The sequence below is a fragment of the Dermacentor variabilis genome, chromosome 9, assembly GCF_050947875.1.
Source record: "Dermacentor variabilis isolate Ectoservices chromosome 9, ASM5094787v1, whole genome shotgun sequence".
Lineage (NCBI taxonomy): Eukaryota > Metazoa > Arthropoda > Arachnida > Ixodida > Ixodidae > Dermacentor > Dermacentor variabilis.
In genome coordinates, this window is record NC_134576.1 from 56,506,994 (window position 1) to 56,519,660 (window position 12,667).

The window sequence follows — 12,667 nt, forward strand, 5'->3', positions numbered from 1 at the left end:
TTTGTGCTCTTTAGAATTACATTACTGGAAGTATTTCTCAATGACCTAGAGCAGTAGAACAAAAATAGCTAAAGCAGACAACTTATCGTCTGCGTTACCGCAGGCGAAACTGCACACGCCGTTCTCCTTCTATAGCGGTGAAAAAGAAACAGAGGATTTAGCAGACGGCGCTTCTGTAATTGTGGCGGTCTGACCTTCTGTTATGTACTCCCAGTGCTCGGCTGTGCTTGATTTTTAACTGAGCTGACCGCCATGGTAGGTGGGACTCCTGAAGGCGAACAGGCGAGCGTCGTGCGAAAGCGAGGTCAAGGATCAAAGTAAGCCACGAAGGAAAAACAACAAGGTGTCTGACGTCGACTTATCAAGAATCGTCGATGCCTCAAGACGGGGTGGAGATTTGAGACAACTCGCCGAGACGCTTGCAGCGACAGACCGTGAAGTGTCTCTGAAAACGGGGGGCTCCATCAGAAAGTTTGGTGCCGACGTTGTCGCCGTCGTAACAAGAACTGTCGACGAGAACCCAGTGTTCATGCTGAAACAGATAAAGCGAACTGTTGAACAAGAAATACCTGGCCTTACAATCAGCACCAGTTCTGTTGACCGCCTCCTCGACGCACACAACTGCTCCATCAAATTAGCGACCCAGAGGCCGGTGGACCGCAACCGCTCCGACGTGAAGAAGAAGCGAAAAGAGTACGCGCAATGGTTACAAAACAATGGGCCCCGGGTTTGCCGCTTTTGAAGAAAAACCGAAAAGAGTATGCGCAATGTTTACAAACCAATGGGCCCCGAGTTTGCCGCGTTTGCGTCGACGAAACAAATTACAATATATGGTGCTCTAGAAAATTCCGCCGCGCAAAAAAGGCCACGGCAGCACTCCAGACGACGACTTCGACGAAAGGCGCGAACATCAACATCATCGCTTGCCTGTCGGCAAACGGCGTGCTGCACTGGCGAATTGTCGAAAGAGACCATTGGATCGTATTCAATTACTTTCTCGCCGACGTTTCGGCCCAGGTTGACTCAGAGGAGCTGGATACAGAGGCCGTCTTCATTTTCGACAACGCTCCCGCTCACAATCGCGCAGAACAGGCAAATCTGATCAGCTCGAACCATTCCATAAAGCGCCTGCCGCCATACAGCCCTTTTTTTAATCGCGGTGAGGAAGTTTTCTCCAAATTTAAATGTCAAGTTAAACGGTACCTCAGTTAGCGGCTCGACGCAGTGCTGATGACTCCCCAAGGAGTCACACAAAAGGAGCACAGGCGCTCCTTGCTTGTAAATGCTGCACAACACGCAATGGCACTTCTTTAACGCGTGGATTGCGCTCCATTTGATAGGCACAACTTTCTTTTGTTCAGGCTGCGCTTAGAGAGGAGGACATGTAGTTGTGCTCGGTTAGTTTCTATAATCCCATTCAGGAAGGGCCCTGGTATCTTGTGAAATTGGATAACGCATCGAATAAATTACATCTTTTCGTTCTAAAGATCTTACCGTATCTTTGGACATCTCGTGTCGAGCGAGATGTCTCATAAAATACATCACGACGCTATTTTGTCGGTTGTACTTGTTGCAGTCAATCCTCGAGCTTTTTGAGAAAAGAATGCACATTCAATCCGGCGCATCTGAGATTGAGCTATTCGTCAATTTTCGAATAATATTTGATTAACGCACGGCAACCATCAAAGTGTAAGCCTATACAATGATATTTTCTTTCGAGGTCGGTAGCATAACAAGGTTGCTGGCCATATTTGAACTATTGTTCCATAATGACCAATTCATTTGTAAGAAAAAGGTGTGACTCAATTTGCATATTTCGCCTTTTAAAAATATTTTTATATGAATGCAGCCCTTAATGAAGTGTGCGTGCTAAATGGTCTTCATGGTGACGTCATGTGAGTCACCATCATAACACGGTTTGCGCGTGTCAGTGCCCCACTTCTCTAACACGATATTTGAGCGAGTTCCTGGGAACAGCGCATCGTAAGTCACTAGTGATCACGTCATGTTATTGAATGATAGTAAGCAGCTACCTGCCAATTGAAAAGCATTTCTTTTGATATACGTGCCGGCAGGTAAGGGGAGTTAACGCTCGTGTGCGAATGTAGTGACGTCACATGAGTCACTAGTGATCACCTCATTCTACTTTGTGATAGTGAGCAGTTTGTACGTCCTTAAAAGCCATTTTGTTCGATCTGCATGTCGGCATGTTAGGAGAGTGCATGGTTGGGCGAGAACCATGGTGTCATCACACGAGTCACTAGTGATCACCTCATTCGACTTTGTGATAGTGAGCAGTTTGTAAGTCTTTAAAAGCCATTTCGTTCGATATGCATGTCGGCATGTTAGGAGAGTGCACGGTTGGGCGAGAACCATGGTGTCGTCACGTGAGTCACTAGTGATCACCTCATTCTACTTTGTCATAATGAGCGGGTTGTTACTCTTTGAAAGCCGTTTCGTTTGATATGCATGTAGGCAGATTAGTAGAGTGCATGGCTGGGTGAGAGCCGTAATGACGTCACGTTAGTTACTAGTGATCGCCTCATTTGACTTTGTGATAATGAGCAGGTTGTTGCTCTTCAAAAGCCATTTCGTTTGATATGCATGTCGGCAGGTTAGGAGAGCGCATGGTTGGGTGAGAACCATGATGACGTCATGGGAGTCACTAGTGATCACCTCATTGGCTGGGTGATAGTGAGTCGGTTATTACCCTTCCTAAGCCACTCCGTTTGATATGCATGCCGACAGGTTAAGATAGTGCATGCGCGAGAAGAGTGGTCACTAGTGAGCGAGTCGCTAGTGATCACGTCACTTGAGTCAGTGATAGGGAGCAGGTTTTTAAGCTTTCAAAGCGATATTCTTTGATATGTTAGTAGGAAGGTTAAGAGAGGCGCGACGGCGGCGAAGTCGAGTAGGTCACTATAGTGACCTAATCATGTCATTCAAGAATAAGCTGTTCCATTCTCAGAACCATTTCCTTGATATGCATGTCGGAAGCATAAGAGTGCATGCAAAATACAAGATTAATGAGCTTTATTGAATCGCTTAGTGATTATGCCAAGTGCCTGAGTATTGGTGAGCAAGTTCTTACCTTTGCGAACAATGTCGATCGATATGCAAGACGATAGGGAAGGAAATCGAATGTCATGATCACAAACCAAGTTGCGTAATATCCGTCACAGTTCTGCCTCACTTATGTGAGTCTCTTGTCATTCGGAAATGCGACTCGGAAAGGAGGAAATGAGCGAGCGGTACAACACACGGCAGTGTTCCTGAAGCAACCATGACAACTCCGGTAGCATGGAAACCACAGAGGAAGGAAACTAAGGAGAGCCCCTGACGACTCTTTGCGAAGCTAAAGTGAAGCCGGAAGTTGGCGTTGCTCATGGCGTTGCTCCGCCTATCGGGCCAGCTCTCCTCCCTTGTTTACATTTCTCGCGAAACCACACCGCGCTGCGCGCAGCCGTGCTGCTCGGATCCGCGCGCTCCGCAGCATTGCTAAGCAATCGTTAGCACGTAGCATGATTCCGCGAAAAAGGGGCAAAGGTTCCCGCGGATATTCCTTTGTCCGTAGCCATTGCCCTGGCGCGGTACGTTGCGTACAGCGTTGCATGGGCGTTCATTTCACGAATTTTAGTTTCCCACCTGGCCACAGCAACATCCGGAGAGCACGGTTAAGATAACACAGCGAAACAAACACGAAGACCAATGCAAACCTGCCCGCACGGCGCCTTTGCCACTGTACGAAACCTACGGAGCAACACGTGTGAGCGCACAGAACCAAAACAAAGCCGCCATTGTGGCCCGAAAGGCGTGGCCGCTATGGCAAAGAAATAAAAAATCCGCAAAAAAGAGGAGAACGTACTACGTCACTTCCTCCACACTTTCCTCCTAGCGCCCGGAGGGTGTAGGGCCTCTCCTCAGTTTCCTTCCTCCATGGTGGAAACTGCGCTCCTATAGTTCTGACGCCAACATAGTGATCACATCAATGAATAGACGGCATTCATGACGCCTGTTACGAGCTCTTCTGGAAGAATTATTTGTTTCTCAATCAATATCCAACAAGATTAAATTGACTGGCACTGGGATTAAAATGTGTGGCACTTGGATGAAAATGGCTGGCGCAAGGATTAAATGAGTTGGCACGCGGATTAATTCGAATGGCGCTGGGATTAAATGTGGTGGCGCCTGGATTAAATTATTGGCACTTGGATTAAAAATGCTGGCGCTCAAATTAAATTGACTGGCACCTGGATTATTTTCAATCGCGTTTGGATTAAACTGAGCGGGAAAACCTGTAGTAACTACTAGACATTTCTCGTCATTTATAATCAATTGTGGCCATTACAAGCCGTCGTTAGACATAATGGTAATTTTGTAGTCATTCGTAGTCATTACAATTCATTAGTAGCCATTTTTAGTAATTGCTAATCATTATTAACCAGTACCTATCTATATTATAACGTTATCGTTCACTAACTGTCACTATGAATCATTTTAATTCTTTAATCTTTCTTTAATCTGTCTTCATATGGCGTGATGACGCTCCGGTGGACACTCCGGCGGTCAGTTCTGCCGACACAAACTTCACCATGAGCCTCGAAAGGCTTTAACCTTAAAAAAGGCATGGCACATGGTCAAGTATGAATTAATGTACTCGATTACAAAAAAGAAGCAACGGGCATCGAACGGTGAGAATACTGATAAACATACAGTGCTACGCAACTTGAGAAATAATATTGAAACGTCCAAGAATGTACAAGAAAGAGAAAGATTGGATCATCGCGACGGCACATGACAGTTGCCGTAGGCGTCGACGTCTCTACAACGAAATTATTTTTTAACAGATCTGATAGTGTCCACGCAACAACGGTTGCTTGTGTACTGTCAAATGCTCATATTCTTTGGCCTGAAGCACACGGCACGGTGCTAAAATGCGCTCGCACCGAAAGCGAAAGAGTGTGCGCGGACATGCATGCAGACGCGCAGCCGGTCGCTGCGAACCCGTGCGATCGCTGCATTGAGGCTTCATTCTTTTAAGCTCCGTTCGGTTATACAGACAGCCCACTATAAGAACACATTTCACATAGTTTGCTCTCAGCGTTCGCCTAGCTTTCTCGCAAGCCGGTTCGCGAGACTCCATCGCGGTGACTGCGCGCAGTGGCGTTCACTGTATACGTATTCGATGGAAAGATAGCGCCCGTAAGCTATTCTGTGCTTTCAGTTTGTCCAAGATTATTATTTTGACAGTAAAAATCCCCCCTCGTTTTCAGAGTTCTTACAGAAGTCTTCCGGAGGGCTGCCGTGTGGTGTTTTTATTGAGCGCCGTAAGCGAAACCTATGAGGAGCGCGCCGCGTTATCCCTCGTACTACGCAAGGGGGGCGCTTCCAACAGATGGTGACTCCGTAAGTCCTCACCCCCAATAGTCGGCGAGTAAAGGTGGCCTTAAGAACCACTTGACGGTTTTGTTGCGCTCGCTACTTAGGAAGTGTTGGCAGTGCGTTCCTGGTGCGTGCATTGTGCAAGCTCCTGGTAGAAGACGAGACAGCGCTGCGCTCTGCCAGCTGCTTTACGCTTGCGATACCGCCTGTCGGCTGAAAATGAAGAAGAATTACTTTAATAAATTACTTCAAGCATTGCGTGAATGTCCGGCGCCGCACGTTTATACTTCAAAACTTGCCGTATAATACTTAACTGATATTTAATATTTAGTATTTATTTAGCAAGCAGAAACATTTTGCAGTTCTCCGATCAGCCCGTCATATTCTTACGTGTAGAAAGACACAGACGGAAAAGGCTATTTACAAGCTATTTACACTAATTTACACTGGACTGAAACTAGAGCGTCAGGCCGACGTTCGCTCGCGCCAAGGGCACAGACCCACTTCATCGTCGTTCTCGCGGCGGCTCGTCTGTTGAGCATCGCTCGATGATATTGTAATAATATCATGACGTACACTTCAGAGGCGGCACCCTCTCGCCTATTGGTCACGTCTTCCCATCTTCACCTCCTGCTTGGGACATGGACGTAAGTGGCATGCTAGTGACGTAAGCAGCGAAGTGAACGGTTCGTTTTCCGAACTGTTATAAGATTCGACTCTAGCCCCCGTATGCATCCCCCGTGTGCGTTCCCAGGGGGCGTACCCTGGCCGGCTTACGAGGCGGCGCCGAGCGCGGGAGAGGAGCGGGGAGAAGGGAAGTGGTTGGCGATACTTTTCGAGAGTGAGGTGTTTTACACACGATGTGAGGTGCGCTGTGCCTAGCGTCGATACGCGTGCGCTTTGCATTGCAGTTCCATATTGTCACGTGGTGGTGACGTTGAAAAACACAGTAGCAATACTGTGAAAGATGAAAGTAACTTTTATTGGGCGAACCTGTGCCCACACAAACAGCCACACTTATAGCACAACGATGGCGGCGAACACGGTCGGCGATCGTCGAAAATCTCATCAGCGGGTCAAGCGCGCCGGCTTTTATACAGCAGTCGTCGAATGTTCCAGACTAATCGTTGGGACCCGCGTGCCTTCCACAAAGTTCTACATCATTCGCGTCAGGCGATGAAATCATATAACATAAGGTTCGGCGACAACAGACAGCGGATAGAAGCATTGATAACTTTCCAGAAACTTCGGATACATGCAGGCGCGTCCCGCACTGTGTGATAACATTTGTCAGGTGGCGAAACGTGGTCGCCCGATAAAGATAAGTACACGTGTCAATACCCCCCTCTTAAAAAGCATCGACCCGATGCTGCATACAAACGAAAGTAATAAAAAAACACCCGTAGCAAAGAGAACAACAAAATAAGGAAGTTCGTCAGCGTCCGTAGAAGGGTTTCAGACGCACCACGTGGACCACTTCAGATCGTGCGCGGCTCCGCTGTGAATGCGAATTTCCGTCTGGCACGACCACATAGTCCAGTGCGCCAATACGTCGAATCACCTTGTAGGGTCCGAAATAGCGGCGCAATAGTTTCTCACTCAGTCCTCGTCGGCGTATCGGGGTCCATACCCAAACACGGTCGCCGGGCTGGTACTCGACGAAGCGTCGTCGGAGGTTGTAGTGTCGGCTATCGGTACGCTGCTGGTTCTTGATCCGTAGGCGGGCGAGCTGTCGGGCTTCTCCGGCGCGCTGGAGATATGGTAGCGACGTCAAGATTTTCCTCGTCAGTGACGTGCGGCAGCATGGCGTCGAGCGTCGTCGTCGGGTTCCTGCCGTAAACCAACTTGAACGGCGGGATCTGTGTTGTTTCTTGCACCGCCGTGTTGTAAGCGAAGGTTACATACGGCAGGACTGCGTCCCACGTCTTGTGCTCGACGTCGACGTACATCGCTAGCATATCGGCTAGGGTCTTGTTCAGGCGCTCCGTGAGACCATTCGTTTGCGGATGGTAGGCAGTTGTCCTCCTGTGGCTTGTCTGGCTATATTTCAGGATGGCTTGGGTGAGCTCTGCCGTAAAAGCCGTTCCTCTGTCGGTGATGAGGACTTCTGGGGCACCATGTCGCAGCAGGATGTTCTCGACGAAAAATTTCGCCACTTCGGCTGCGCTGCCTTTTGTTAGAGCTTTAGTTTCAGCGAAGCGGGTGAGATAGTCCGTCGCCACGACGATCCACTTACTCCCGGATGTTGACGTCGGAAACGGCCACAACAAATCCATCCCAGTCAGCTGGAATGGTCGACGAGGAGGTTCGATCGGCTGTAGTAACCCTGATGGCCTTGTCGGTGGTGTCTTGCGTCGTTGACAGTCCCGGCATGTCTTGACGTAACGGGCGACGTCGGCGGTCAGACGCGGCCAGTAATACCTTTCCTGTATCCTCGACAGCGTCCGGGAGAATCCGAGGTGCCCAGCGGTTGGATCGTCGTGTAAGGCGTGCAGTACTTGTGGACGCAGCGCTGACGCTACAAGAAGGTAGCTGGCGCGGACTGGTGAGAAGTTCTTCTTCACAAGCAGGTTCTTTTATAGCGTGAACGAAGACAACCCGCGCTTAAATGACAACAGACAGCGGATAGAAGCATCGATAACTTTCCAGAAACTTCGGATACATGCAGGCGCGTCCCGCGCCATGTGATAACATTTGTTAGGTGGCAAAACGCGGTCGCCCGATAAAGATAAGTACATGTGTCAATATTATTACACCAGGTGGCACGCCTTGTAGCAATTGCATAGGTCGCGTTACAAGGTGGATGCACACAGGACTGCGCCTGTCCTCGTGTGCTCTCTCTCTGTGGTAGTTTGTTTGGGCAGCTGTAAATAAATGTTGCTAATATGCACCAACTCACCCAACAAGAAGTTCTCCTAAGGTAGATACAGAAGTCTTGAGGAGGAGGAGGAGGAAAACTTTATTGGCTCTAATTGGTTAGAAATTAGCGGTGGCAGATGTGGTCGGCCGTCTTCACGGTCTTCTTCCCCATCTGCGCAGGATCGACGCCCCTATTCCGGGGCACCACTGAGGGTGGCTACTCGGTGAGCGTGCCTTACTAGTGCATGCTGGACTTTCGGGTCGCTGCTGGAGAGCACCCTCTCCCACTGCTCCGCACATCGGGTCTTTTATTTGAAGTAATTGTTAATTCTGAACGCATCCCCATGTAACGTGATATAAGGTGGGTTTGGCGCCGCAACAGGGGCAAATGTCTCTATACTGGGTGGGAAACATCTTGCTTAGTGTGTTTAGATTTGGGTATGTTCCTGTTTGCAGCCTCCTCCAAGAGGTTGCTTCATGCTGATTTAGGCTGTTGTGGGGTGGAGCGTATTTGATTCGGACCCCCTTATAATTATTCAGAATGCCTGAGTAGCTTTGGTTGACTGGTATGGGTTCCTCAGGGTGGGTGCTGGTGGCCGCTGGGTTTGTGTGCTCTCGAGCTGCCTTGTCCGTCCTTAGGTTCCCTTCTATTCCAGCGTGTCCCAGTATCCAGAAAAGTGTATGCCTCACTTTGTTGCTAGCCCTGCAGGAGCGGAGGATTTGAAGCGCTCTGCGTCCTATTCTGCCGTTCATGTAATTCCGGCACGTAGCTTGCGAGTCGGTGATTATTCTTACAGACCTTTCGGATCGGTAGCCCTCCACTGCCGCTAGAGCTACGGCTATTTCCTCAGCTTCCGTTACCGAGCAGTCCTTCATTGACGCGCTGCTGATCTCTTTGTAGTCCTGGCTTATTACTATCGCAGCTGTCTTTACTATGTGCCTCTTTCCTTGGCGCATACTGCAGCATCTATGTATACTGTTGTGTTTTTTGTGGCCCGGTACTTTTCGACGTATTTCGCCCTTGCGTCCCTTCGCGCCGTGTGGAGGTTTGGGTCCATGTTTTTGGGTAGGGGGCTAACAGTGTATGTTTTCCGATATTCATCAGGAATCCCCTCCGTTCTTTGGGTTTCTTTGATTGATTCCGCGAAGCCTAGCCTTATTAGCAGTTCCCTTCCCGTTTTGGTCTGCTGGAGTCTCATGAGCTGTGCGATACTTTGCGCTTCCTTTAGTTCTTCGAAGGTGTCTCTTAAACCAAGTGCCATTAGTTTCTCTGTCGATGTATTGTTCGGCAGGTGAAGTGCTGTTTTGTACGCTTTGCGTAAAATGGTGTCTGCTTCTTGTATTTCCTGTTTGGTGGAGTTGAAGTACGGGAGTGAGTATGCGACCCTGCTGACCACAAGGTTGCCAACCAGCTTAAGGGTGTCTCCTTCTTTCATCCCATATCTCTTTTGTGACACCCGCGTGATCATGCGTGCTATAAGGGTTGTTGACTGCTTGAGTGTTTTCAGCGTGTGGGTGCAACGCTGGTTGGATTGGAAATCAGGATTCCAAGGATCCTGATTTGTTGGCTTTCCGGTATCGGCTGCCCCTTTAGCCGCGTGTTAAGGCTTTCTTTGCTTTTCTTGCCCCGTATAATTCTCAGAAGCTCGGATTTCTCCGTTGAACACTCAAAGCCTCTTTCCCCGACGTATTCTTCCACGCAAGTGGCTGCTTCTTGCAGATAGCTTTCTTTTTGGCACAGCGAGCCTTTAGCGGCCCAGACGGTGATGTCATCTGCATACATGGCGTGTTGTGTGCCTTAGATTTTGTTTAGTTTATGCCCTAGGCCAATCATTGCGATGTTAAAGAGTATCGGGAAATTACTGAACCTTCGGGTGTCCCCTTCTTTGGTGTGGGGAATTTTTGCGATCGGATCTCTCCCAAACCTATAGTTGCTGTTCTATTGGAGAGGAAGGCTTTGAGGTATCCGTGTACTTTCTTCCCGCAGTCTACGCTGTTAAGGCCTTCCAGGATTGCCGCGTGGCTGACATTGTCAAAAGCTGCTTTTATGTCTAGTGCCATTAAAATGTGTTCTCCGTTGTATGGTATGTGGCTGAGAACCTCATGTTTAATTTAAAGAAGGACATCCTGTGTCGAAAGCTTGGATCGGAGACCGAACATACTATCGGGGTATAGCTCGTTTTCCTCCATGTAATGAAGGAAGTCCTGAGGAAGAGAAAGAAGTTTAAGAAGATGTATACAATATGCTAGAAGGAAAAACATGTACAGCATACCTGATGAAGTCACGCAGGCTAGGTGAATGTCGCCGCCCCGTTTCAGACGGGATGCCAATAAATCATCATCATTAGCATCGTATGGGACCACTTTATCGCGCGACGTGACATGCGCGCCACGTAGCGTGGATACGCGCAAACTTTGCATTGCCAGTGTGTTTTATTCCACCAGGGGCGCTATAACGTAAATCTATTCCAAACTTTTCTATTCCAATTCTGCTATCAGCCCTCCACGATTGGTCAAAAGCTTTTTTCGACCACCCCCCACTTCACCTGTCTGTCACGCGACGTCACTAAAGCCGCGATACCTACACATCTGATATGACGTCTACACACTGATTATGCATGATTTGACAGAAAAAAGAAAAACAGTTATTTCTGATTCGACCCCTTTTCGCCATTCACCCTCGGCTATTGGTAAAAAGTTTTCGGGCTGCACCCACTTCACCTGCCTGTCACGCGACGTCAGAAAACCGCAAGAACTCACCGCGTCAAAGTGACGTGTACGCGATAAAGATGCATTAATATGCCGAACAAAACTGAATTTTCTTCGGAATAGCCGCAGGCTGCCCCGTTCCGAAAGGAATAGAAGATGGCTGTCGCCGATCGCTCAGACGCCGGCTACTCGCACATGCCGTAGAGCATGGGCGTATTTGCGAATAATAAAACTTCTTGCGTGGCCGTGTAACGTTTTAGAGCACTTTCGACACATTTACGACCTCGTTCTGCCAATTCTTCTTTGCAGAGGATCCGTATTAGCGTCATTCTTAAGCTTCCGTTGCATGCCTCCGTGATTTTCCACAAGCCACCACAAGCTAAGTAAGGGAAAGCCGACCAATCGTAGACGCCGACACCACCCTCTTCATCCAGTTATCGACTTTAAGTGCAGTGGCTCGGCCCCATTGAATCCCTCTCCACTTGAGCGTTCTCATCCCCTCTTGTCAGCCAATTAGATACGACAAGCCGCTCAGTGTAGGCAATGCCATTCGTTTTTCAAGCAAACAAAAGTGACCTCCTGTGAACGAGGAGAGCGTTTGATAGGGCTGTGCAGACAACCCGGCGGGTGACCGCCCGGTACTTGCGTTGGTGGTTACGCAAATTTGACGTCAGGAGATTGGAATAGAAACATATTGGAATAGTTTTACGTTATAGGGCCCCAGGTGTCCCGACATGTAGCAGTTGTACGCAAGAGTTGCACGTAGCAGGACCTGACTAACTCAAGCAGGCTTGGTGACTCTCACCACCTCATTTGAAAGAGAATGCCGATAAATAATCAACATCAATTAATAATTTAATTATGGGGTTTTACGTGCCAAAACCACTTTCTGATTATGAGGCACGCCGTAGTGGAGGACTCCGGAAATTTTGACCACCTGGGGTTCTTTAACGTGCACCTAAATCTAAGTACACGGGTGTTTTCGCATTTCGCCCCCATCGAAATGCGGCCGCCGTGGCCGGGATTCGATCCCGCGACCTCGTGCTCAGCAGCCCAACACCATAGCCACTGAGCAACCACGGCGGGTTATCATCAACATCAGCAAGCTTATCGCATCGTGCCGAGTGATGAGACATGTGCGCCGCGCAGTCTCGATACCTGTCCTCACTCTCCGGTACACGTTATGGCGCCTCCTCGCAAGGTACGAACATGAAGAGGCCCTTCGTAGAGCCGCGCGCGCAGCTGCAACTTGGCAACATCGGGCTCAGAAGATAGCTGTGCAGAGAGCAGGACAAGCCGCAGCTCGCCGTCGAGGCCGGGCGGAACGTTCCGATCGTTCTCGTGAAAACGACGCGACGACACTTCGTCGCGAAGACCCTGCAGCGCGCCGTACCGAAAATGGAGCTCCTATGGAGCAGCTAGCTGCTCCAGCTTCCGCTGTGACTGCGCTCCGCTTGCCGAGCAGGCTTGTGACTTGTTTTTTTTTTTACCCCTGGAAAATTTACCGCCTGAAGTGCTACGGCGATGGCGTTGCGCAGCAGATGTCTAGAGCGCATGTTTCTAAACTGCTACAACTCAGTTTCTAGCAACTAGCTGAGCTTTAAATACTGTATGACGGTTTCCGCGCTTATAAAAAAAATGCCTCCTTGAGTCACTCACTTAATTCAATTGCTAAATACCTGTTTATTGATCATATTTCCCATTGCCGCGCAAATTC